The sequence below is a fragment of the Miniopterus natalensis genome, chromosome 1, assembly GCF_054644295.1.
Source record: "Miniopterus natalensis isolate mMinNat1 chromosome 1, mMinNat1.hap1, whole genome shotgun sequence".
In the NCBI taxonomy this organism is placed as follows: domain Eukaryota; kingdom Metazoa; phylum Chordata; class Mammalia; order Chiroptera; family Miniopteridae; genus Miniopterus; species Miniopterus natalensis.
The window spans coordinates 104,752,074-104,777,653 of record NC_142081.1 but is presented as its reverse complement, the minus strand read 5'-3'; the positions used below and the strand labels follow the sequence as shown (position 1 = coordinate 104,777,653).

At 35.7% G+C, this 25,580-nt stretch overlaps 1 protein-coding gene and 1 pseudogene across 1 annotated transcript in view; one reads left to right on the top strand and one right to left on the bottom strand.

The window, feature by feature from the left end:
• MDGA2 (MAM domain containing glycosylphosphatidylinositol anchor 2) overlaps positions 1 to 25,580 on the bottom strand; it is an 826,450-nt gene that overhangs the window by 370,090 nt on the left and 430,780 nt on the right. The window lies entirely within an intron of this gene.
• On the top strand, positions 2,074 to 3,391 carry LOC107529548 (tubulin-specific chaperone E-like; annotated as a pseudogene).

The following is a 25,580-nucleotide window of genomic DNA, read 5'->3' as shown; positions in this document are numbered from 1 at the left end:
TGGACTTTAAAAAAATGTGTATTATAATTTGAGTAGTATCATAGCCATTTACTGAATTTTGATGTTTTGTCAGAGGTCCTCAAGACCCTGACAATAAAAACATAAATTAGATAAAATCCACTTCACAATTCAGCCACCGTATAGAGCAATAAGTTGAGTTTGATGACTCAAAAAGGACTTGCTGGACTCATTACATAGTCACATTCATGACTAGGATATGTTAAAGTGAAAGGATACAATGCAAAATTTACAAAGGGATAGATGTATGGGGGGAAGTTCAGAGGAAAACAGGTACAAGCTTCCAAGAATCTCTTCCCCATGTAGTCACACAAGAGGTACGTAATTCCCTCCTCACTCAATTATAGCAACATGTGGAAAATGCTGCCTAGCAGGGAAGCTCATTAGAGATTCAGCTTTACTAGATCTGGCCACATAAGCACCCACTGCCTAGGAGACAGAGAATGGTGGGACACTTCCTGAAAGCCAGATTCTCTGATGCCAACCAAGGAAGGGCCAACCCTGCAAACAGGCCTTTCTTAACCTAGTATTTAACTCTTTCTGCACACATGTATACCTTGTAGTAGAAGTGTTCTTTTTGAAGAAACTCCTTAAAAGAGAAAGATGAGAGTGCATTTATCTTTTTCCCTTTGATTCCTTGCTGCCTGAAATGCAAATGTGATAATTGGGGCTCTAGGATCCATCTCAGACTGTGGGCCAAGTTAAAGGCATATTACAAAGTTGGGTTCTTTAACACATGAAGCCAACATTCCATCTCAAAATTCTCGATATCTAGATTCATTTTCTAGACAGAATTGATGGTTATCTTGTTTAATCTCTATCATTTCTGCATTCAGTACTTAGCAGGCAAACACAATTTGTCATGAAAAAAATTAAGTTAAGCAAAATATGACACCCACTTTTAACATTTGAAGACCCTGTAAATAGAGATCACTGTTTTTCCAAATGCAAAATAATGAAAGTAATACCCTTGAAGAAAGAACTAGAAATACCCCAATAAATAAACTGCATGCTCTGGAAGTGCTGTGTTTAAAGCATCTAAAAGATTTGAGTGCCAACTCATGATAGAAAGAATAAACAATTGGTTAAAAAAGAAATAAATCATTAAAGTGAGCCTTCACAACTTAATCATCAATATGTCATTTTTTTATGGACAAAGTACTGTAATGGCATACAGTATATTCTAAACACCTTTTTTTTTTTTTTTTTTTTTTTGTAAATTGGGTAAATAAATACAGGAGGGTAGTGAAGTTTCACCATAATGTTTCTTCCAGGGCTCTAAAAGTTTTCTCTGATTTAAATTTAGGACTTTTATACTTAAAAATCAATATTTATTTTACCACAAATTTTACAAGTTAAAAATTTTTTTTAAGTGTTGGTATTGAACAACTTTTCATCTTCTTCCTCTTGTGTTTCTTATAGGAATTGTTTCACCATCATTCTCAGTCTCATTGAAAGTGAAGCAGTAATCTCTTTAATGATTTTTATAATAAATATAATCTAAATTAACAGTTATTGCAGACACTGCAGAGTATTGGGAATGTAATAAAAAATAAATTGCTCTCTTCCACTCACTCCAAGACAGCACTCTACCATAACTGTATTTAAATTTATTAGTAAGATAACCAAATGAAGTTTTACAATTTAAGGTATTAAAAAAATGCCAGCATAATTACAGAAAAATGAGAATGTCTTTTGGCATTAGGCTTGACATAGATGTTTGTAATTAGGGTCTTCTAGTGTTCTCCTAAGAGATAAATTTAGCCAGATTGTGCCAAATAAATAATTCAGTGCAATTCTATTTTGTGTTTTCTGATAATTCATCTAAAATATCTCAAAAGAAGGAGAGGGAAGTGGGACTGGAGGTTGAGTTAATACTCAATCACATTCATATGATGGAATCTTATGAAAATCTTGTGGAATGTGGACGGTGTCCAAGTTAGTGAATATATCCACGTGCCGAGAGAAAGTGGTGCACCCCACACTCTGTAGGGACAGGCTCCTGCACTCAGGATCTTCCTGGACTTGCCTCTGTGCCCCTTCAGATGGTTGTTCATGTATATACTTTATGAGAACCCGGAAAACACGGGACTTTGGTTAGGAGTAGAATGGCACAATCACGAGAAAGGCAAGCATAATGGAAGCCACGGAGGGACAATCCATTTAGAATGCAGGCTCCCAACAGGAGGGTGTTTTATTAGCCCAAAGAAAGTAAACTGTGGAGTAGACTTTCTTATTGCTATTGAGAACCACTATGCGTTAGAAGGTGGACCAGAAAGTGGAAGAGAGCAAATTGTTACAATTGGAAATAAACCTATGGAAACCATTGTTTTTGAGTCTGTTATGAAACATCAAAGTGTAAGTAAATTGAGATTTCCCTAGCTCACCATCTCCATCTGGACCATTTCCACACTGAAGGTTTTGGTCCTTAGTGGATCAGGAATAACATGGGCCTAAGTGCTCCAGTGTGTCACTGGGTGGCAGGTCCTTGAGGAGATGTACGTTGAGTCTAGTAATAAATATTTCCATTTCAAAAAGACCGGCTGATGTTCTACAGATTGTCAGGTTATTACACCTTTCCTCTAACCAACTAACTGATGAAAAATCAGCTGTTTCTAAAAGTATATCTGCCCAGATTAGAACAACTAATCTTTTCTGACCTTGGAATTTCCTCTATATATTTCCTGGATGCTGGCATTGGGTGCAAAATGTCAATGTTTCCTTCCTTAAAATACCTTGTAGTCAATGACAATTGGATATTACAATAGTCATTTATCAATGAGCTAGATAAGTTACCGGGTCTGCATGGTTATCCTACCTAAGAAACCCCCTGACTGAGGGAAGCAGCTCAGAGACCACCCACCAGTTCATTATCATCAAGATCAGTCAGCTGGCAACCCCAACCAAATGCAAGATTCTTCCCCAAAAAAGGCTGGAGCCCAGCTGGATTACCAAAAATCATTTAGAAGTGAATAGAAAAAGGAGAGTGGGCATTAAGATCCAGTCAGAAACAGGCCAAGTGAGGAGTTCCTGGAAGCTTATCCGAGATACCAGTCACTCTGCTTCAAATATGGAGCACCTGGACATGGGGGCCTCAAACCACAACTGTTTTTTGCTCAGAAAACAGCTATTAACACTGAAGATAAAATATCCTAATCATCTTGATCAGAAAGCCCTAAACAACTGCCAGACTTCATGACAATACAAGGTGAAAGGATTGCTGTCACATCTTCTCAAAGTTCCTGCATCCAACCTTCTGTTGTCCTGCAAAAGTCCCAAAAGGCCGGGCAGAGAGATTGAACTAGAAAATCACCAACAGTCATTACGGTTTTATTCTGTGGCAAATGGAGATTGTTTATTAATGGGATGGTGAGAGCCCAACAAACTCAGAGACTAGACTATTTATTGTGACTGGGATTCACTGGAAATAAATGATTTATTGGAACAATTCTACTCTCAAAGAAGAATATGAGGCTTTATTACTTGCCCTAAATATAGGAAAGGCTGTACTATTCATTGGGAAGGGACCATTCGAGGCTCGCTAGATTAGTGCTGCGGTTAAATATTGAAAGAATTTGTATTTAACCTGTTTCATTTTTGAATAAAGCTAAAAAAGGGAAGACATGAGAATTAATATTGTATTGGTTCCTGTACTAGGCACTTCTGCATAATTGTCTTTATAACAACTCTACAAGTAAATATTATTATCCTCAATTTGCAGATGACTAAACTGAGATTCAGAAAGGTTAACTTTCCTAAGACCATACAATTAGTAAATAGTGGTTCCAGGATTTTAACAAGCTTCTGTATGTCTACTAAAAGTAGCCAATATTTGTTAATGGCTTACCCTGCCAAATGCTTTATTAAGGTATCTCATCTAATTCTCATACCAATCATATCAATTAGATGCTATATCTCTATTTTACAGATGAGAAACTGAGGCTGAAGGGAGTAAAATGATTTTCCCACAACCTGTATATGTAGGAGCTAGAATCCAGGCCTCACTCTACCTGAAATTACAGTCTGTTTTCAGTCTCACTCTGGTGTCATTAATGGAGACAGACTCGGGTGGTTTTAATTCCAGTTAGTTTGAAGAAACTTTCTCCAAGAGTAAGAGAAAATGAACAGTTGCTTTAACTCTTGGTAAAGAGAGGACACATTATTCAACTTAACCCATTGTAACATCTTCTGCCATATTTATATTTCTACCAGAATAGTTTTTCCTTATTGAAATGGAGAGATGAAAAATAAATTACAAAATTATCCTGTATAATATCATCTGGAATTCTTAGGACTGAATGTTCCTGAGACAAGAAAAGGAATTTGAATTTGTAATCTAGGGAAATAAGGGAGAAGATGGGGGCTTTTTAAAGCTAAAAGAGGAGGTCTACAGGGAAGACTGTGCTATTGCAGTGCTTTCCACAGACGACAGGAGATTGATAGGGTATAATCTTCAACACTTTGGTAAATTCAAGACATGTTTTCAGATTTTGACTTTTGTCCAAATACAGTAAATATCAGAGAGATAATAGGGATAGGTGGGTGAGAAATTGTCCCAAATGACCATGGGATACATTTCATTGATAGCTGACCATCTTCCAACTTTTGATTAGGACACATTGTAATTCAGAGATAAGAAAGATAATATCTACATTTACCAGACTCCCTTGTACTAAGGTTGCAGAAAGAATTGGGGTCTTATTGAGAACAATTCAAAATCAAATTGTGGGAAGAGGTATTTGGTGAGAAATTGATTTTTTAGGTGAGAATTACAGTAATCGAGGTTATGAAAAAGAACCAACAGTTCTGGAGTGGACTTCTCAATCCCTGGATCACAAGGTACATTTTTCTTGAAGATGCTTGCTAGAAGAGTTACTTTGTGATTCTAACAGAGAAAGCAATTCCCCTTGGTAGGCAAAGGCTGTGATGTTACTTTGGGATTCATTCCTATAGGCCCAGCCCTAGGGCCTTCTCCTGCATCTACTACAATTAGTTTTGTAAGGAATTAATTACCTAGATTATTCCATTTATACTTAAACTAGCTAGAATAGATTCTGTTATCTGCAGCTGAACCCTGACTGATAAACCCCTTTTCTTCTCATTCTCACCTGCCCTTCATAAGCTCTACCTTCAAAGCCAGGCCCCACAGAATGAACAAATAAGGTCCTCCAGGAGCCTCCATCCTTGGAATTACATGCGTTAGTACTTACTGGAGACTACAACATTTATTCCACAAATATAAATGACCATCATAAAATCTACCTGATCACTGGAATTAATATGCTGACTGACAAACTCTTAATTGCCTAATAATATCAAGTTTCAAGTTTAAATGATGTTTTCCAATCCTGAATTTTAATGGGAAGAAGAGGGATGATGGAGGATAGATAGTCACTGGTGGTAACTGAAGAGAGAAGTGGTGCCATTAACAGAACAGAAACAATCAGAAGTCATATTCTGCTACATAAAAACAATATTAGGAGCTGCATGAAAGGTGCAGAAGCTGCTCTGCAAAGATGCATAAAGACTTTAGTGTGTCTTCAATTGAAGGTAAATAAGCTCTATTAGAAAAGAACTTCATACTCAGTATTTAAGGTATCAGTGCATTTAATTTCAATAAATTATTTTATGAAATTTAGAACTGTATGTTTGCTGTTTGATACTAAATTATGTTACAAGTTCATCTGTCTGTGCAATCAATATCTACACAAAAACTCATGAATACTTAGTTTCATCCAGACATAAATGAAGGTTTATTTCACAATATTTAGAATCAATTGCATATGAAAAACAAAACCATATTTCAGGTAAAATATAAATAAAATACTTACTACAAAATTGATATATCACAATGTGTATGTCAAAAATACAATGTTAAGTCAGACTTTGCAGTTTTAGGCCTCAATTACCACTGTGTTAAATTTGTCTGATAGTTTGAATACTCTTCACGTGATACATGACATGAGTGTATCTGGGGTGTGGGATGTGAGGTGAGGCATTAAGGAAGACAAGTAGAGAAAACAAGTGAGGGACTGCCAATCTTAAATACAAACAACAGACTGCTCTAGGAATTGTGATATGAAGCACAGGGAAACTACCTTTCTTTAGTTTATAAAAGGAACCATGTATAATGTTCCATATCTAAAAAGCTGATTATTGACCTAACAGCATATGTGACTTTTAACTGAGACTCACAGTGAGAAATTTCTGAGAACATTTTACTCCTACCCCTAGGGTTGGGGAAATTAAAACTTTTTTTAAATCATGAAGTAAGGCCCTTACCAATGTATCTCACCAGTACCCCATACTTGGAATTCAGGTCCTCTAGGAAAATGGATGACTAGTTCTGCCTGTTGCCCCATAAGCTCTTAAAGGTAACTCCCAAAAAGTTTTTGTCTAGCTGGTTATTGCAAATTAAAATCAGTACACACAACATTAAAAATATTTTATTTAAATATCATATATTTTTCTTTTTACTAACTTCATTTTATACATTTAAATAACAAAACCAAAACCACATAGTGACAGAGATACAATACCCGACCTCCCATAATTACTGAATATTGCCTCAATAATATGTGTTCATTTATATATTTATAAATATATATGATATATAGATTCAATATATAATTTTGTATCTTATTATATATATATATATATACATATATATATATGCATGTATGTGAAACTATATTCATAAGTCCTGTATTATAATACTGAAAACATTAAGTAGTATGAGGTAAATTATAGATGCTATCATTAAGGTTTGGACACATCTGAAATTTTAGTTTTACCATCAGGAGTTTCCATATATTGTATTCCTCAATACAGAAAATTATAAAGATGCATGATCCCATTATTCCAAATGTATATCAACCAATGCTACTTTATGCATAACATCAAGAAGCCCCAAGACATCAAATATATTCAAACAGTTGGTACTTTTTGACAAAAGCACATGTTGAAGATACAAAACCAAAAAAAGAGATAAATGTACCCTGGTCAGTGTGACTCCTTTGAGTGCCCTCCCGTGCACCGAAAGGTCCCAGATTTGATTTCCGGTCAGGGCACATGCCCAGATTGCAGGTTCAATCACCAGTAACAGGAGGAAACAGACTGATGTTTCTCTCCCTCTCTCCCTCTCCCCTCCCTTCTCTCTAAAACCAGTAAAAACATATTAAAAAATAGAGAGAGATAAATGTATGTTGAATTTATGAAGTAACAGGAAATGACAGACAATCCATGATGCTACCATGACAATTCACAAAAAGAATTTTTGCCTCTTCTAATAAATTTATTCAGTCATTATTTCAGGTAAAAGATAATCTTGTTACAAGTCTCACTGAAAAATAAGTACAGTTCCCATCAAATTTCTAATAAATAGAAAATGTGAGATTTTATCAAATAATATTTTAAACAGGTATGTATTTTTATTTTTTTCTAACATTCATTTGATGAAAGTATTTGCTTTTCTCATTCAGTTAATTACTGTATGTTTACATAGTTAGCTTAACTGTCTCTAACTAGGAAATGAGTGTTCATACGTGTAATCATTTGAACATATAATTATGATACCTAATTATATAAATATAAGCTATATTAAAATGATAAAAATCTTCACTATCTCATTGATTTTTAAAGAGTGCTGAAAGGGGAAATGTTCAAGTATCACTTATAATCCCATCATTCATATTGCTTACTTTCCAAGTTAACTTAATATTTGAGAGGGAAATAGGGAGAAGATAAGGACATAAATCTTACGTTTCCTATCAGGCCACAGAATAACTTTTGCTTTATTACATACTATGACATGCCAAAGTGCCTATTAGTGAAATCTCACTATTACTGGGCATTTACTTAATGTATTCACTTAGGATTCACTTATTTGACACTCACATAATGTATTCATTTATAAGAAATGGTTTGTATGCCTTTTGAAAAGGGACATTCGTTCTCTTCTTCAGGACTAATTGTAGAAAGAACAATGTGAACCACTAATAGCACTGAGAAGTCTTTCTATTCCCCACTATATTTGTTCAATGAAAAATTAATAATACCATCTATCTTTTTTTTTTAATATATCTTTATTGATTTCAGAGAGAGGAAGGGAGAGGAAGAGAGAGAGAGAAACATCAGTGATGAGAGAGTCACTGATCGGCTGCCTCCTGCACGCTCCCTATTGGGGATCGAGCCCGCAACCTGGGCATGTGCCCTAACAGAGAATCGAATCGCTATCTCCAGGATCATAGGTCAATGCTCAACCGCTGAGCCAAGCTGGCCAGGCAATGCCATCTATCTTAGACCAGACCTTTTAAAAAGATCAGAGTTTGAAGCAAAGATTAGAGTGTTGACAGTTTCTTTGGAAGGTGCAAACGCAGGGAAATGAAGATGAAGTAATAAGGTGGGAAGAGGTAATTCAGGCAAGAAAAGACTTGAAGCAATGCAAAGGATATGTTGCTTGTGATGTGCCTTTTTTCCTGTATGGTGGGATTATCTGGAAGCTTTGCTAAGAGGAAACATACTTTCATTGAAGTTCACTGAGGGGAGAAATAAAGAGCACTTTATCTGTCTTATGCCCTCCTGTCTCCTGCTTCCTATTTGCCCTGATGCATGCCAAGAAGAACTAACATTTCTGAGCTTCATCACCTGGTCTCAAGCCATATCTGAAGGCCTAGAAATGGCTTTGGGCATCAAGGACTTTACCAATGCAAATGCTTGGATCCAAGAGTCAAGGAAAAGAGAGTGAACAATCAATGGTGCGGTCAGAGAAAATGGGGTCACAAGACAAAAATCCATTACGGGGAGACAGTGGTGTTATGACAAATAGGCATTCCAAGAAACAAAGCTGAAGGATACAATTAACTTTAGTAGGGAATATTTAGAAGCAATTTGTGTTTGAGAAAAGTCATAAGTGGATAATATTGATTGAGATTGAGAGTCATAGACTATTTCTGGGGATAGCTAAAAAGGCAGGATGCTTTTGCCCACAGGTTTGTAAAAATAATGAATACTGACTTGGGTAATGATGTCTCCTCAAATGCATGCCTTCCTAATTGCTGGGCGGGGATTAATGATGCCATGATTGCTGGCACATTATAGCAGCCCATCAATGATGGTTAGACGAATGAATGGTCTCTTCAATGCCCTCACAGGGGAATAAAAGGATAGGTGACTGCCCACATCAGCAAAGTGTTAAAATACCCAATAATCAACTTATTTAAAAATATTAAAAAACAAGCTAATATGTTTTATCAGCTTTTGGGAGGGGGGGAAACAACACTAATATTTCAAGAAACTTTTTCCTGAGCCAGGCCATAATGTATAAAGGGGAGCCTCCATGAAAATGCACTCTTTAACTTCACTTGCAAAACTTGCAAGGGACCAATTTAATATTTCCCTCTGACCCAGTTCTTAGAAATTTGTTATCAAGTTACCTCTTAATATAACTTACTAGTGCAAACATCCTGAATATGCAGTACTTACAATATTCAGGTTCCTATAAAAATAGCTCTTGCCTCCCCTAGAGTAAGGCTAGCTTTCCCTTTCCCACAGCCTAAATCTAATTTAGACAGACTTATTATTAATTCAGGATTCCAGAGAATCTGGTGCATAAAAAGGAGAGCTTTGCAAAGAAAAAGCAACATTTCTTGGCCTGAACCAAGAAAGTAAGTTCTGATATCTAAAACACCTTACTTTTCTGATTAAAAAAAAAAAAAAAAAAGTCAAATTGAGCAAACTGAAGCCTAATTTCTGACATGATCAGCTGATTTGTGACACTCATTGCCCACATTTCTCATGTAGGTCTCCCAGGCCTCATTTTAATGTAAGCTTTCCTTTAGACCCCAAAACTCACCTGATGTAGAAATGTGTAGAAATGACTCTGAAGGAAGAGTAGGGCTTGTAAACGTGATTTCACAGGAAATGTTTCTCTTCAATCATTAAATTTGGGGTGAAATGAAAACAAGAATCAAGATTACCTTTCTAGAATGAGTCACAGATGATCACTTTGTGCCACAAAAGTGTTAGAAATCAAAGATTTGTTATGGAAATATATCTGTTGATAATAAATTTAGATGTCATTGATATTTACTGTCCAAACATTAGTAAAGCAAGACCCCTTACCTGCGTACCTGGCGCTCTCCTTCACCCAGTTCCTCGGGCCGACTTCTTGAATCATCCTTGACTACGCTCACTCATTCTCTCACCCGATATCTAATCTAGCCACAAAATTTTCCATCAAAACATATTTGATTTACTCTCTTCCCACCTCCAAACATGAACCCTTACCTAGCAAACGTCCCTATCATCTCTGCCTGAGCAGAGCACCCAGCTTCCATTCTCAATCCCTCTAATTTACTTGCCAGGTTACAGGCAAAGTGACCCTGATAAAACACGAGGCACATCACGCCACCTTCGCTTAAACCCCGCTTCCCCCCATTGCAAGTAAGGAGCAACCAGCTGGAATGCAGCAGGCACGTCTCCCACCTGTGATCGACCACCCTGCAGTCACCCGCCTGGCCACAGAACCTGCTTCCTCCAGCCCACCAGCGCTCCCCTTGCTTCAGGACCTTTGCCTTCCCTGTTGTCTTTTCTCTTAGTGTCACTCAGGGCTCTGCGGAAAGGCCACTGCATCCCTGCAGCCTCCTATAGAACATGGAGGTTTCTGTTATTCTCAGTCACCTTATCTAGTCAAGTTTCCTTCAGGGCACTTAGTCAATACCAGCCACCCGAATATACATTGATTTGTTTAGTGCCTGCTTTTCCCTAAAAGTTATAACCTCTACGAGTCCTAGGATTTGGAAGGTCTTTTTTATTGTCTATCTCAGAACCAAATGGTGCCTCAGACTTAGTGGGTGTGAAATGTTCAGGTCCTTTCCCATGGCACCCAGCTATCTTTCTTTACTACTCCCTGGGTAACCATTAGAAAGCATAAACAGCCTCACTAACACCCCTGTGATTCTGAGAGAAATCTGCACTCTATTAAAGAAACTCAACTTCCTATGTGTTTACAAAACACAGGTTACCCATTCAGCAATAATAAAAACACCAACATCAATAATTAAAATGTTGTGGTTTAAGTTGCCCTCTAGGCCCCTCCTAATAAATGTGAAATAGCCATGTTCCCAGAAGGACATTTTATTCACAGAAGAAGTTTTATGAAAAGACTTTAAAGCTCAGCAGTTTTAGGAATAAAATAAAGTGAAAGCTCGGTAACAAAAAGAAAATGTATTTCACTAACCTCTCCACATCTAATGAGGTAAAAACAAAATAAAAAAAATAAAACAACTAAAAAAATAAATAAAATTTTCATTTTTTAGTAAAATATGACTAATCCAGAGGGCCACAAATAATACAAAATAATTTAGAAGAATATTTTCAAATCAATGGAAAGTAAGGATGAGCTAAGAGGTAGAAAGTTCAAAATGAAAAATATTTGTATGTTATTGAGGTGAATAAATTGTGATCAGCTCTACAATTATGTGTTTAGTTTTTTACCAAAGATTCAGTATCAGAATTTACATAGCACATTTTTCTAGGAATACTATCAAATAATTATCTGCCACAAATTTGAGTGCTACTAACTATTGCCATCACCAACATTGTATCAAAGGTCTAATGTTTCACAGCACACTAACTTGGTAAAACAAAGACTACTCAGATCCCGAGGAACATAATGTATAAGGGAGCCCAAATTTATAAGAAAAAGGCCCTGATAAGCGCTCAATTAAGTTCTGGACAAATTCTGTCATTCAGCAAGAGTTTCATGGAGTAATATCACTGAGATGAAAAGAAGTATCATTTTTTAAATCATAAATATTTCCGTATAGGCTCCTACCTTAACATACGTAATGTAAATTACTGCACATTGTATAAAATGATTTTATAAGCTTTCTTAGATGACAAAAATCAACCTTCTCAAGAAGTCTTTGCATAGGAAAAGACAAGCAATATGATTTGATCAATTCAATGTGAAACATAAAAGGCTTCTGTCATATAAACAGATACTGGGCATACAATTTAATTAAGGAGGATGTTTATTCATTTTTAATATTTCAAGGGAACATGCACCAAAGGATCTGTAAATCAAATGGCTATTTTATGACTTCTGCAATAAAATAATTTATCTTCCATGGGGGAAAAAGTCTTCAATGCTTGACAAATCAGATTACTCTAAATTATCTGCCTAAAAAGTCACTATTTTAATAAGCATTTTTATAAATAAAGTTTTTTCCTCTACAGCACAATTTTTTCTTGTTTTTTAAAAAATTTTAATTAAAATTATTGAGGTGAAATTGGTTAATAAAATTATGTAAGTTTCAAGTGTACAATCCTATAATACATTATCTGTATATTATATTGTGTGTTCACAAACACAATTTGTATTTTATATTACATCTATTGTTTCTGAAACAAGACTTTACATCAGAATTTTATATCACCTTTCATTTCTTCTGAAGTATAGCAACAACCTTTCTCTCTAAACATTTCAGTTCTTCAAACATCTTGGACATGTTCGGTTGTTCTAATCTTGCCACTCAAATATCTGATGAAACACAAAGTGATTTCACCAGAAATAAGGGGAGGGTAGACACTCCTCTTGGTAAGAAACATTTTTCAAGAGAAATAACCTTGAGTTGGCAATGTTTGTTTCTTGAACAGTACTGTAGGAATGTTAAGTTAGAGAACATTCAATAAAATAACCATCATCTAAATAAAGGATGATGCCTTGCTGGAGGGAAGGAAGGCACCATCTAAGGTGGCAGTAAATAGACCAAGTGCGAGGAGGTACAAATCGAAGATGAAAAGGAGCCTAATGTGGTAGTGGAGAGAAAAAGACATATTTGAAAAGAAATCATGGACAAAAATTAATTATTATTGCCATGGAAGGTAGTACGTGTTTTAGATTATACACGAGTGAGAGGTTTTAGACTAAAAACATATTATCCAGAAAGGAAAATGTAGAACAGAAGCATCGAGCTAAATTGCGGCTGCTCTCTCCTGATCTACCAGGCACAGAGTGCTCACCAATTCTCTTGAAAGCAAACGCCACTAAGGAGGGTGGTGTCACTCATACTTTATTGTCACCTGCTTTAATCACATGCTTTCTTCATAACTTTTAGCAGAATCAGCTGAATTTTATACATATAGTAAGTATGAGGAGGTGTGTGTGTGTGTGTGTGTGTGTGTGTGTGTGTGTTTGATTGTGGAAAATGGGTTATTTGGAGGAAGTCAGGTCTAGATAGATTTGCTGAAATCACGGATTTCAAATTCTACTTACCTAACCAATCCAGGAGATGGGTTTTCAGAGTCTCTTGAGGTTTCATGGTTGAGCATTTAAAATGCTACTTCAATGCTTCCTTAAAACAGGTATAACTTAACTATTAGGAACCTTGCTATGACTTGGGGAAGGGATAGTGCATAAGTAGTTATTTCGAAAGCCAAGTGTCTGCTTTAAAGTGGTACTTACTCACAGGCAAAGTCGTGAAACCGTTGCTCGCATTCAGGTTCCTATCTCTCTTTTCCATATACACCTAAACCTCCTCATACTGCTTCAGGCTGACTTCTCAGAGGCCCTCCCACATAGCTCCAGAAAAACCGGATCTTCTCCATTAAAATGTCAATTATTTCTTGGGTCAAAAGATAATAATAATATATTTTTAAAATATTGATATTTGTTAAAGATGGAGATGGGCATAATTATCTTACCAAGGTTGCTTCCTTTAATTAAAGACCAGTCCTTGAATCAAACGATTAGGTCTCCTGTGAATTACTTGCAGCCCAAAGTATTTGTATGAATTTCTATGGGGAGTGAATATAAGTTTTCCCAAACCTGTAACATCCTCCAATCTCATTTTCTCTAATGGTCTTTCTTCCAGAATAGTTCATTGTATCATAAAACACTAAAAATTTTTCCATGGGGTAAAAAGAATGTTTAGTATCTAAATTAACACAGTTATGTTTCCCTACCAAGACTTTATTTTAATTTATTTTTAATTTAATTTAATTTTTTATTATGAATTAACTTTAATCAATAGACATTGACAGCATTTTGTCATCTTCCAACATTCAATGTCCAATTGTGTCACCCACCAAAGGCCTTTTTATTTATTTTATTTTTATTTTTTATTTTTGTGTGTGGGGATTTTATTTTTTATTTTCTTATTTTATTTCATTCTATTTTATATTTTTGTTCAAAATATTACAGATGTCCCCTTTTCTCCCCAATTAAAAAAAAAAAAAAGTATTTCTAAATGAAATAAGCCAGGCAGAGAAACTTTTTTTTTTAATGTCAGGGCATAAATAAAACAAATTAGATATTGCTAATATAACAAGTTACATTGAAATCACATTTCTACCATGAAATTACTTTGTGATACTGGGAAAGTTACTCTTTTTTTCTTGAACTTCACAATTCCACACCAGTAGAGTGAAAACACTTATACTCCACTCATAGGGCTGTTTTGAAGATAGAAAATGAAGTAGGGTATAGAAAATGAGGATGGGGATATTTTATTCACTTTAGTCTCTTTACTGCTTCCCTGGAACTTAGCAAAACTCACTAAATGCTTTCTTCTAAAAGCCTATTACTATTGTTAATATATATTTTAAAATTTATTTTTATTGTTGAGAGTATTACATATGTCCACGTTTTTTCCCCTTTGTCCCCCTCCACCTGGCTTCTGCCCCACCTCAGGCCTTCACTGTACTATAATCTGTGTATGAGGGCTATTCAGACATGCATATACATTCTTTGGTTAATCTCCCCCAGCCCCTCCCCACTGAGATCCATCAATCTGTCAGTCAGTGCCATGCTTCCATGCCTCTGGACCTCTTTTATTCATCAGTTTATTTTGTTCATTAGATACCATATAAGTGGTATCATTAGATCTCATATAAATGAGATCATGTGGTATTTGTCTTTCTCTGACTGGGTTTTTTCACTTAGCATAATACTCTCCAGGTTCACCCACACTGTCCCAAAAGGTACAAGAACCTTCTTTTTTACAGCTGCGTAGTATTCCATGGTGTAAATATCCCACAGCTTTTTTATCCACTCATCTACTGATGGGCACTTGGGCTGTTTTCAGATCTTAGCTATTGTAAATAATGCTGCTATGAACAGAGGGGTGCATGTATTCTTTCTCATTTGTGTTTTGAGATTGTTATGATATATTCTCAGAAGTGGGATCACAGGGTCAAATGGCAGCTCCATTTTTAATTTTTTGAGGAACCTCCACACTGTTTTCCATAGTGGCTGCACCAGTCTGCATTCCCACCAGCAGTGTACTAGGGTTCCCTTCTCCACACCCTCGCCAGCACATGTCGTTTGTTGATTTGTTGATGGCCGCCATTCTGACAGGTGTGAAGTGAGACCTCATTGTGGTTTTAATTTGCATCTCTCTGATGATTGGCAATGTTGAGCATTTTTTCATATGTCTCTTGGCCATTTGTATGTCCTCTTTGGAGAAGTGTCTATTCAGGTCCTTTGCCCATTTTTTAATTGGGTTGTTTGTCTTACTTTTGTTGAGTTGTATGAGTTCTTTATATATTTTGGAAATTAACCCCTTTTCAGATGTATCATTGGCGAATATGTTCTCCTATACAGCAGGCTCCCTTTTCATTTTGATGCTAGTTTCCTTTGCTGTGCAGAAGCTTTTTAGTTTGATATAGTCACATTTGTTTATTTTTCCCTTTGTTTCTCTGCCACCAGGAGATGTACTGGCAAAATCTTTGCTAAGTGTGATGTTTGAGATTTTGCTGCCTAGGTAGTCTTCTCCAATTTTTATGGTTTCATGACTTACACTTGTGTTTTATCCATTTTGAGTTTATTCTTTTGTATGGTGTAAGTTGGTGGTGTAGTTTCATTTTTTTGCATGTAGCTGCCCAATTTTCCCAACACCATTTATTGAAGAGACTGTCTTTACTCCATTGTATGCTCTTGCCTCCTTTGTCAAATATTAATTGACCATATGGCTTGGGTCTATTTCTGGGTTCTTTGTTCTGTGCCATTGATCTATATGTCTGTTCTTATGCCAGCACCAGGCTGTTTTGATTACAGTGGCTTTGTAGTATAACTTGATATCTGGTATTGTGATCCCTCCAACTTTGTTCTTTCTTTTAAAGATTGCTGAGGCTATTTGGGGTCTTTTTTGATTCCATATAAATTTTTGCAGTATTTGTTCTAGACCTGTGAAATATGCCATTGGTATTTTGATAGGGATTGTGTTGAATCTATAAATTGCTTTGGGTAGTATGGACATTTGAATGATGTTAATTCTTCTAATCCATGAACATGGTATATGTTTCCACTTGTGTGTATCTATCTGTATTTCTTTTTTCAATGTCTTATAGTTTTCTGAGTACAGTTCTTTTACCTCCTTGGGTAGGTTTATTTCTAGTTATTTTTATTTTTTTTGCAATGGTAAATGGGATATATTTTTTAAGTTTCTCTTTATCAGAGTTTATTATTGGTTTTATAAAGTTGCCATCAATTTTCAGATGTTAATTTTAAACCCTGTTACTTTGCTGAATTCATTTATTAAATATAGTGGTTTTTTTGGTGTATTCTTTAGGGTTCCCTATGTACAGTATCACATTATCTGCAAATAATGACAGTTTTATTTCCTCCTTTCCAATTCTGATGTCTTTTCTTTTTTCTTTTTTTCTGATTACTGTGGCTAGAATTTCCAGAACTATGCTGATTAAGAGTGGTGAAGACAGACATCCTTATTTTGTTCCTGTTCTTAAGGGAAACACACTTAGTTTTTGTCCATTGAATTTTTTTTTTTTTTTTGGAGTAACTATTCATTTAAAGTATAACCTCTGCCACACACCTTACAGTTATTTGTTTCAATAATTACATAATTATTGAATGGCTTGATTATATACTCCCTGTGGTATAGTATATTAAACTCTTGTGGAGACAATACACTCCACCACTTCAAGTTGTAACTGGAGCGCACATGGCGGGGGAATTGGAATATGCATGTTATTTTTTTTCTGTCTCTACCTACACTGTTAATCTTTTGGTTTTCTGTTTACTGGTCTATAGAAAATTAGATGACCACAGCAGTTCTTTCAACCTTTACAGTTGCATAATTCTAAAATGTAGGGTCTATAAAGAATCCATTCGTCCTGAAGACTTTCCTTTGATGGTGTTTACTATCCTCTAATAAATACTTCTTTATTTGTCTCTTGCTTGAGATTCTGCCTCTGAATGCCCATCAGTAGATAAGTGGATAAAAAAGCTGTGACACATTTTCACCATAGAGTATTATGTAGCTTAAAGAGAAAGGATATTTTATTCTTTGGCACAGCATGGAGGGAACTAGAAAGCATTATGCTAAGTGAAATAAGCCAGTCAGAGAAAGACAAATACTACATGATCTCACTTATATGTAGACTATAGTAAACAAAATAAACTGATGAACGAAGTGGATCCAGAGACATAGAAGCACGGAACAGACTGAAGGATCTCAGAGGGAAAGTGGGAAGGGCTCTGTGGGTGGGGAGGGATTAATCAAAGAACTTATATGTTTATAAGCATAGCCCATGGACACAGACATTGGTATGGGGAAAGCCTGGGGGTGGGATGGATGTGGAGTGGAGGGGATCAATGGGGATAAAAAGGGGACATCTGTAATATTCTCAACAATAAATATAAAGAAACTTAAAAAATAATAATAAATAAATAAATAAATAAATAAGAAAGAAAAATAATGTAATGCCAAGGATCTTAAAGTAAGTCAAATTGTTACCTTAGAACTAAATAAACAATATATAAAATTTAAAAAAAAAATTGATCTTCCTTTTAATAATGATTACTTTTCATACAGTTAAAACAATGTTAAAAAAAAAAGGAATCCATTCCTGTCCTGAAGACTTTCCCTTGATGGTGTTTACCACCCTTTAATAGATACTTCTTTATTTGTCTGTCTCTTGCCTGAGATTCTGCCTTTGAGGGCAGAAACTTATCTCCTTAGTTATTTTTCTTCAGCAGCTAGAATAATGCTTGTTACATAGTAGGCTTTTTAAAACCTACATGTAGAATTGTAACAAATTAGTTTAATGAATAAACAAATGCCCAGTATATTGAAGTAGACAAAATAATACAAGTCTATTAATTTTAATGTGATATTTCTTATGTACCCTAAGGCAATGCATTTTCAGTAGACATTATGCCCCTTCTGGAAATTAACGATTCTACATATGCAATTTTATACTCTTGTTATTTTTTATTTATATGTTAATCTTTTCAGCTGTTCTTTCCTGGCTCTCTGAAAGTCTATCTCTGGTCTTCAGTATCTAACATATTTTTGGTTATATATAATAGTGAATAAATGTCCATTAAAAGAATCTTATTTACATCTTGACAAATATAATTGTCTTAATTGTTTAGAATCATTTTTCCTCTATCCCTTCTGTTCAATTCTTGTATCAATGTCAATACTGATTTTCAAAGTTTCTGTAAAGTAGATTCAAACCTTCATTGAAAATGTGTTGTCTAGTTTGGAGCACACAGAACAGTTAGCAGTTCTCACTGACATGACACCTTGATTAAAGGTATAGAAGGTGCTATCTTGTCAAAAGATAATTGAAAATGTAGGGTCTGTGTATATTTTTCTGTACACTTCCCGAAACAGTCTTTGGTTCTCTTGGTCTCTTAAAAATAATACTGAATTATGATGAAAACAGAATAAGCACAAATTGTCTCCTCACCATTAAGGTGAAGTTAAGGAACAGAGGAAAACTGACAGCTGGATATGAATTGATAATTTGCAGCTAACTTTTATATAAAAATTTGCTATTGGCAGTTGCAGATTTAAAGATGTATTTAACAGATAAATTCATTTTGCTTATTTAAACAAAAAGTGATATTAATATACATATATTTCTGTCCACATGCCCCTCCTCATGTTTGAATTTATAAGTTAAGTTAGGTTGGCAGGTGAGCTATTGCCACACTGATGACAGACCATCTCCTACCCATTATAAAAATATATTTGTGTTTCTCACCCTTTCTTCCTAAAGAAACTAATTCTGGGACAAATAGTGCTAAAGGTAACAATGTAGACTTCTTATAATCTTTTCTTGTGGTATTTCTTCAAATTCCTGAATAAAACAGCAAAACAGGAAAACCATTTTTAGAAGTAAAAGGGATTTTTAAAGGCTGCCATACCCCCATGATTAGGTTCTTAAAATCTAGTTGAGTTACGAGTAATCTGCAAGTTGTAGAAAATAGTCTACTTTTCCCTTATAATTTTGTTTTATAGAAATTTTATGTACAAATTTAGCATTAAATGATTTTAAGAGATTTGTTTTTGAAACACAAATGCCACCCAAAGCCCTATAAACTCATTTCTTGCTCACCAGAAGGAATAGTTTTCACCCATTTTAGCATATTTTTATACTTTCATAAATCTAAATAACATGTTTTTACTTTTTCTTCTGTTTCTTTGTTTGGGGCGTTCTGTTTTGGCTTTCCATTAAAGGAGCATGGGGATTAGCTCTCCAGTATTGCCCAGCATCATTCATCTCCACCACAAAAACACAGGTGCACAGACGCACTTCTTATCCCCCAAGGTCCCCAAATATAGTCATATCATCATTTCACTTTAATCACTACTCAGCGTTTATTGCACCATGACTCTGTGAGTGCGATTCTCTGCTGAGCGAATGGTATACTAGGTGATTTTTCCTTTCTTTCACCATTTTTGGTCTTCGTGAAGAATAGTGATTTTTGTCTGATCCCTTTTTTATGTAGTTTCATTAATTCACTTTCATCTCATCAGATTGCTTCTCTGTCTCAGGATATTCAAATACATTAAGTATCTTTTTCATTTCCTCTTTGGAAAAAATCCCTGCTAGGAGCTTCTAGTTTTCCACCTGGATAGGCTGTTTTCTGAGCCCGCTCAGCAGCTGTGCTCTCAGACTATCCCCTCAACACCCTCATCTTCCACAGGCCTGCCCTGTGTTCTCGCCTCATATGCTGTGAAAGTTTACTGTCTTAATTCCTTGATAACTGCTTTTCTCCACTTTTACTCTTCACTTGTTTCCTGCGACTCACAGTATTCATATGACAAGCCTCCTGGAATAATTCTCTATTTTCGTTGGTCTCCTAATTTCCATCTCATTATGTTTGCTTTCTGAGAGATTTCTTTAATTTCACAACCTCCTATTGAGTTTCCCTCACAACTATCTGATCTTTAATTGCCAAGAGCTCATTTGTGCTTGTTGACTATTGTTAATAGCAAACTATTCTTGTTTCCTGGAAGCAACAGTATGTTTAACACTGAAGTTACTAATAAACAGTTTTGAAGGTAACTTTACTCCCTCGTTAGCATTTTTCTTTCCATCTGGTTTTCCTTTTCTTCCCCTTCATCTTTCATCTGAGTGCCTTCCATAAGTGTGTGCTGATCCATAGCTGTCTGCTCTCATTAAGACTAGATCACTACAAAGCTCTTTGGAAATTCCATGCCCATGGGTGAAATTTGTTAACTGTGGTCTTCATTATATGATGGGCTTCTGAGCCATTTGCTTGGGGACCTCTGATGTCAGTAGTTTTAGGATTACCTCCCCTCCCACCCAGATTTTCTGGAAAAGTATATTCCATTTTCATGCCTGGAGGATGTGCACTATGTTTCCAGAGTCCTGGGCTGTGGTGGCAGGAGAAGAGGGCTGGGTACTGGATGTTTCAGCTTTATCGAATCAGTGGTCACTTACCCACCCTGTTTTAACTTACTGTCCCTCTCATCTACCTGGGCAGAGATCCTCTCATTTGCCCTTTCCAGAACACAAAACTTTCTTCTTCTGCAGTGTGAGATGGCTTATCACTCAACTATGCAGAGTCAAGGAGAGAACCAGGGTCTAATTGCTCTTCAAACAGATTTTCAGTCAGTTCCCCCAGTTTTTTAGTCTTGTCTTCTCCTCTATAACCACAGGCACTGGGTACGGCAAGTCCTTAAGCTTTGGTGGTTGGAAGGAGGGGATTCTGTGATGTAAATCACATTTCTTCTGTTTTAACAATGTTGGCTTAGAATTCAGCTTTATTTTCCCATTTCAGCTGACCAGATGCTGTTGCTGTTCCAATGATTTGTTTGTTGAAGTCTCCTTCCCCATTCTGATTGTCATTTTTACAACTTTATAACAAAACAGTCTTAATATATGTGTACAATCCATTATTTTTAACTGAGTTTTAAAAGATTTATTACTCCACATTACCTTTGCTTTGTGTGCTATATTTCAGGTGATTGCAGAGATTTAGGTTTTATCCACTACAAAGAACTCGGGTTATTATTAATAGCAAGAGCTATTTCTCTTCGGGGAAGGAAAAGTCACTCTAAATAACACAAAAACCAGATATTAACTATGACACATTGTATAGGGTTGCAAACCACACACTGCAACAAGGAATCTAAAAAATTCTGCTTCTTCCAAGAAGTACAGTCAATCCATGATATGGAGGAAAAAGGGGAGCATAAATGATTTCAAACTTCCTTCCTAACTCTAAACAACTATCAAAATGGAGAAAATTTCATGTCCTCACATGAAAAAATGTCCAAATAATTTAAGTGAAAAAAGAAAATTATAAAACTTTGGGTATAGAGTACTCATATTTTTTGTCAATATATAAAATGTTTAATTTATTCTTATTCCCAATATTTAAAAAAAAAAAAAAACTTCTATAAAACATTAAAATCACTCATTGCCTAGTTAACAGTCCCATCAAATATTAATCTACCCTTGTTTTTAAAAAGATTTTTATTGAGTTTTGAGAGAGAGAGAGGAAGGGAAAGAAAGAGGGAGAGAGAGAAACGTGTCCTTTGCAATCTGGGCTGTCCTACCCTTCTTTGCTTAAAGAGAATAACAGCAATTTGTATATAGTGCTGTCACCACAAGAGTATTTTTAAAAGAGCTTTATAAATGTTAAATCATTTCATACTCATAACAACACTGTGAAGTAGTTGCCACTACTACCCCTAATTTGCAGATGAGGAAATTGAGGTCAGGTGAGATCAAGTGTCTTGTTCATAGTCATATAGAGCTAACGATGAGTGGAGCTGGGCTTTAACCCAAGGCTTCCCACCTACACTGAGCTGCTCTATGCTATTCACTTTATTGCCCATTCAGAATGTTAACTTATGCTCATGTGACTGGCAATTTGATTTTATATTTACTTTCTGCCCATTTATTTTACAATATACATTGAACACCAACTGTGTGCAAACCATTGCTTCATAGTCTCTACCTCCAGTAAGTGATGAGTCCAGTTTTTCAGACTGTTCCCCTTAAAGACTAGCCCAAAATTTATCAGTCCTCCTTAAAGTCCTGATTCAGTCATATCACACCTATTTCTAAATCACCACCATTGGTAGAAAAATAGAGGCATTCAACGGCTACTCTAAAACATGTAGAGACACCTATTCAATACATTCCAGGAGGCCACAATTTCCCAAACTACCTTTATGCAACTGAAAATGTTCACGTGTCAGAACAGTACTATACACATATGTACAGTGAAGTGTTGGAATTGCTGATAACAGTATGATCATTATCAGAAGGCAGAGGAAGGTAAAGAAGGCATAAATGGTGATGGAAAGATGCATGACTTGGGGTGGTGAACACAAAATACAATATACAGATGATATATTGTAGAACTATACACCTTAAACCTATATAATTTTATTAACCAATGTAATCCCAATAAGTTCAATAAAAAATGGATCAACAACCTAAAAAATAGTAGAAAAATAAAAAAAATTACATCCGTGTTAAAAACTAAAAAGGCATTGCTGACAGATATGGAAGGTTGAGCTAGGTAACTTTTAAAGTTCATTCAAATAACTGTGGAAGAAGCCCATTACTCAACATATCTCTAGCCCTTAAATAATACTTTCCTCAGAAATGAGGCCTGGTAATATGGTAAGAAAAATGCATGCTCTTTTAAATTTCAAGTTGTAGAAAGATTTCCAAGAGAAACAAAAAGAAAGGCAACAGGAAAGAAACAGAAACTGGTGAATCTATCGGTAGATGAAAAAACAAACTCCTTAGCCAGTTTGGCTCAGTGGCTAGAGCATTGGCCTGAGAACTGTAGGGCATCGAGTTTGATTCTGGCCAAAGGCGTGTACCTCGGTTTCAGGGCTCAGGAGGCAACCCATCAATGTGTCTCCCTCACATCAATGTTTCTCTCTCTCCCTTCCACTCTCTCTAAAAAAAAACAACTAAAAAAAAAAAAAAAAAAAACACAAAAAATCCTCAGTGCTCCAATATATCAATGAAAAGTCAGAGGATCCCTGAGAGTGCAAAACCTGGCAGAAAGCAGGGCCCCATGCTGCTACTTTGTGAGATCCTTAGTTAACAGATATATAGTGCAGATTTTTTGTTGTTGATGAATTTTTCATTGATTAAAATTATTTTCTCTTTCTAATGTTGAAACTATTCTTCAGGCTGTATCTAAACCAGTTTGTTGGTTTCAGAACTTTTTCGATCACAAAGAAAATAAGAGCTTTGTGGACAAGGGGCACAGAGTCTGTATTCCTTTGACTGGAGGAAGACAGGTAGCATTTAAGCTACAGAGCCCAGTGTGGAGCTCCTCCAGGGAGGGAGGGGAACAGGAGTAAACGTATGTGTATATTTCAGAGTGCCTTGTAGTTTCAGCTTGATAGAGTCAATATATATTTGTTAAATAGGTGAAAGTATCAAGCCATGAAAGAATAAATGTAATACATATTATACAAAGAGTATAAGACACTAATAAATTCATCTTGAAAACATACTCATGAGGTGGATAACAGCAATAATAAAAATAATATAAAAAGCATACCTCTTTCTGCATCTTACATAAGTTTTACTGGAGAGATAGAGACAATGTCGTTTTAGAACATTTAGAAAAATAATAAAGATAATTTTCTCTATGAATTTGCAGAAAATAATTGCTGGACAGTAGCCACAAGGAAGTGATTCAGATAAAATAGTACTTAGAGCCAAAAATAAAATTGTATTTTAAAAGATATATAACAAATCCTTAATATCTTATTGAAGTTATATAGTTTTATAGTAATAAAATGAGTCAAAATTGGCACATAGTTGGCATCAGGCAAATTATAGTGTCTCAGTTTTATTTATTTGCATTAGTTCTGCTTTTCTTTTTAAAAAAATATAATTTTGTGCATCAGAATAATTGTAAATCTTAGTGGTTGAAGAGCAACATACTGCTAGGGTTGTCAAAGTAAGAAAAAATATCTTGGTTTATTTCTCTAACAGCTAGTAAACAAGTTCAATTAATAATGGTAAATAACTTTAATTGACACTGCTTTAAAAACTTAGAAAAAATTAGTATATTTGAAACCCAAAAGTTAAATTTATGTTTTGATTCATCTTTTCTACCAAAATTCTTAAGCTCACTCGACTTTCTTCAAGTCTGTTGTTAAGACAACAGAGAGATTAATCATAGACTGCTTTATTTCTTTTTTAGAGAAACAATTTAGATATTCCTATAAAAATGTAGGACAGGGATGAGCTCAAAGACTGAGGGGTAAGACACTCAGTGATTGAAAAAACAAGCAAACAAAAAACACCTTTTAAAAGCCTGTGTCTTTTATTTCCCTTTGTGTAGCAGATCCTGTTCTGAAGAACGATGACTAGAAAAGGTAATGGGAGACAACTGACCAGCAACGGGGCACTTCTACAGCAGGGAAACACTCTGCAGCCACGAGGATCATGGCCAGGGAAGCTCACTCTGGATCTGGACAATCCGAAGGAAAAACCATGGAGCTGAAGGGGATGAGACATTCCTTTATTTGGCTGTGGCGGGCCAAAGGTACAAGAGACAAACCCGCGCCTGGAGAGAGTGGTGAGAAGGCCTAAATGCTTTCACGTTCCCTACGCATTCCCACTGTAGGAAAAGCTAGGAGAGAACACTCAGTTATGATGGTGTAGCCAGAGGATCTCCAAAATCCCTTGTAAAGTCTCAGGAGGGCGTGTCAGAGATACAGGGCTTTGAAGGAAAATTCTGGAGCAGAAGAGGGGGTGTCTGAGTCTCTGTGGTATCTCTCCTGTCACGATACTTGACATTAGATTAGACACCAAGTCAGAGCATTCCTACCCTTAGACTGTAGCAAAGAATGCAACCTCAGCCTCTGCCCTTACAAGGGATGCTTCGTTGCTGAAGCCAGAACAATTCTCTGGACCTTTAGGGAGTAGAATACTCAATGTCTGCCACAGATAGTGCTGTGTTCAGGAGCAGGACTACCATCGGTAGGGCAGTGAACTCTGTAGGGCAGTGTATTTTTAAGTTTTATTATTTATTTACCTGCTTATCCACCATTTAATAAATTAATACATCCTTCCACACAAATATTTGTGTATTGTAAACAAAATTAGGACTTAAGATATTGTGGAAATTTTAAAACATTGTTATAAATTCCTTCCTTCTCCCACTTGCCCCACTCCACCCCCAATTGAAAGATGAGGTCTATGAGTTGTTTCTTTGTGTGTGTTTGTTTTGTTTTGTTTTGTTTAATCCTTTCATAGGCATGGAACACAGTATGGTGATTGCCAGA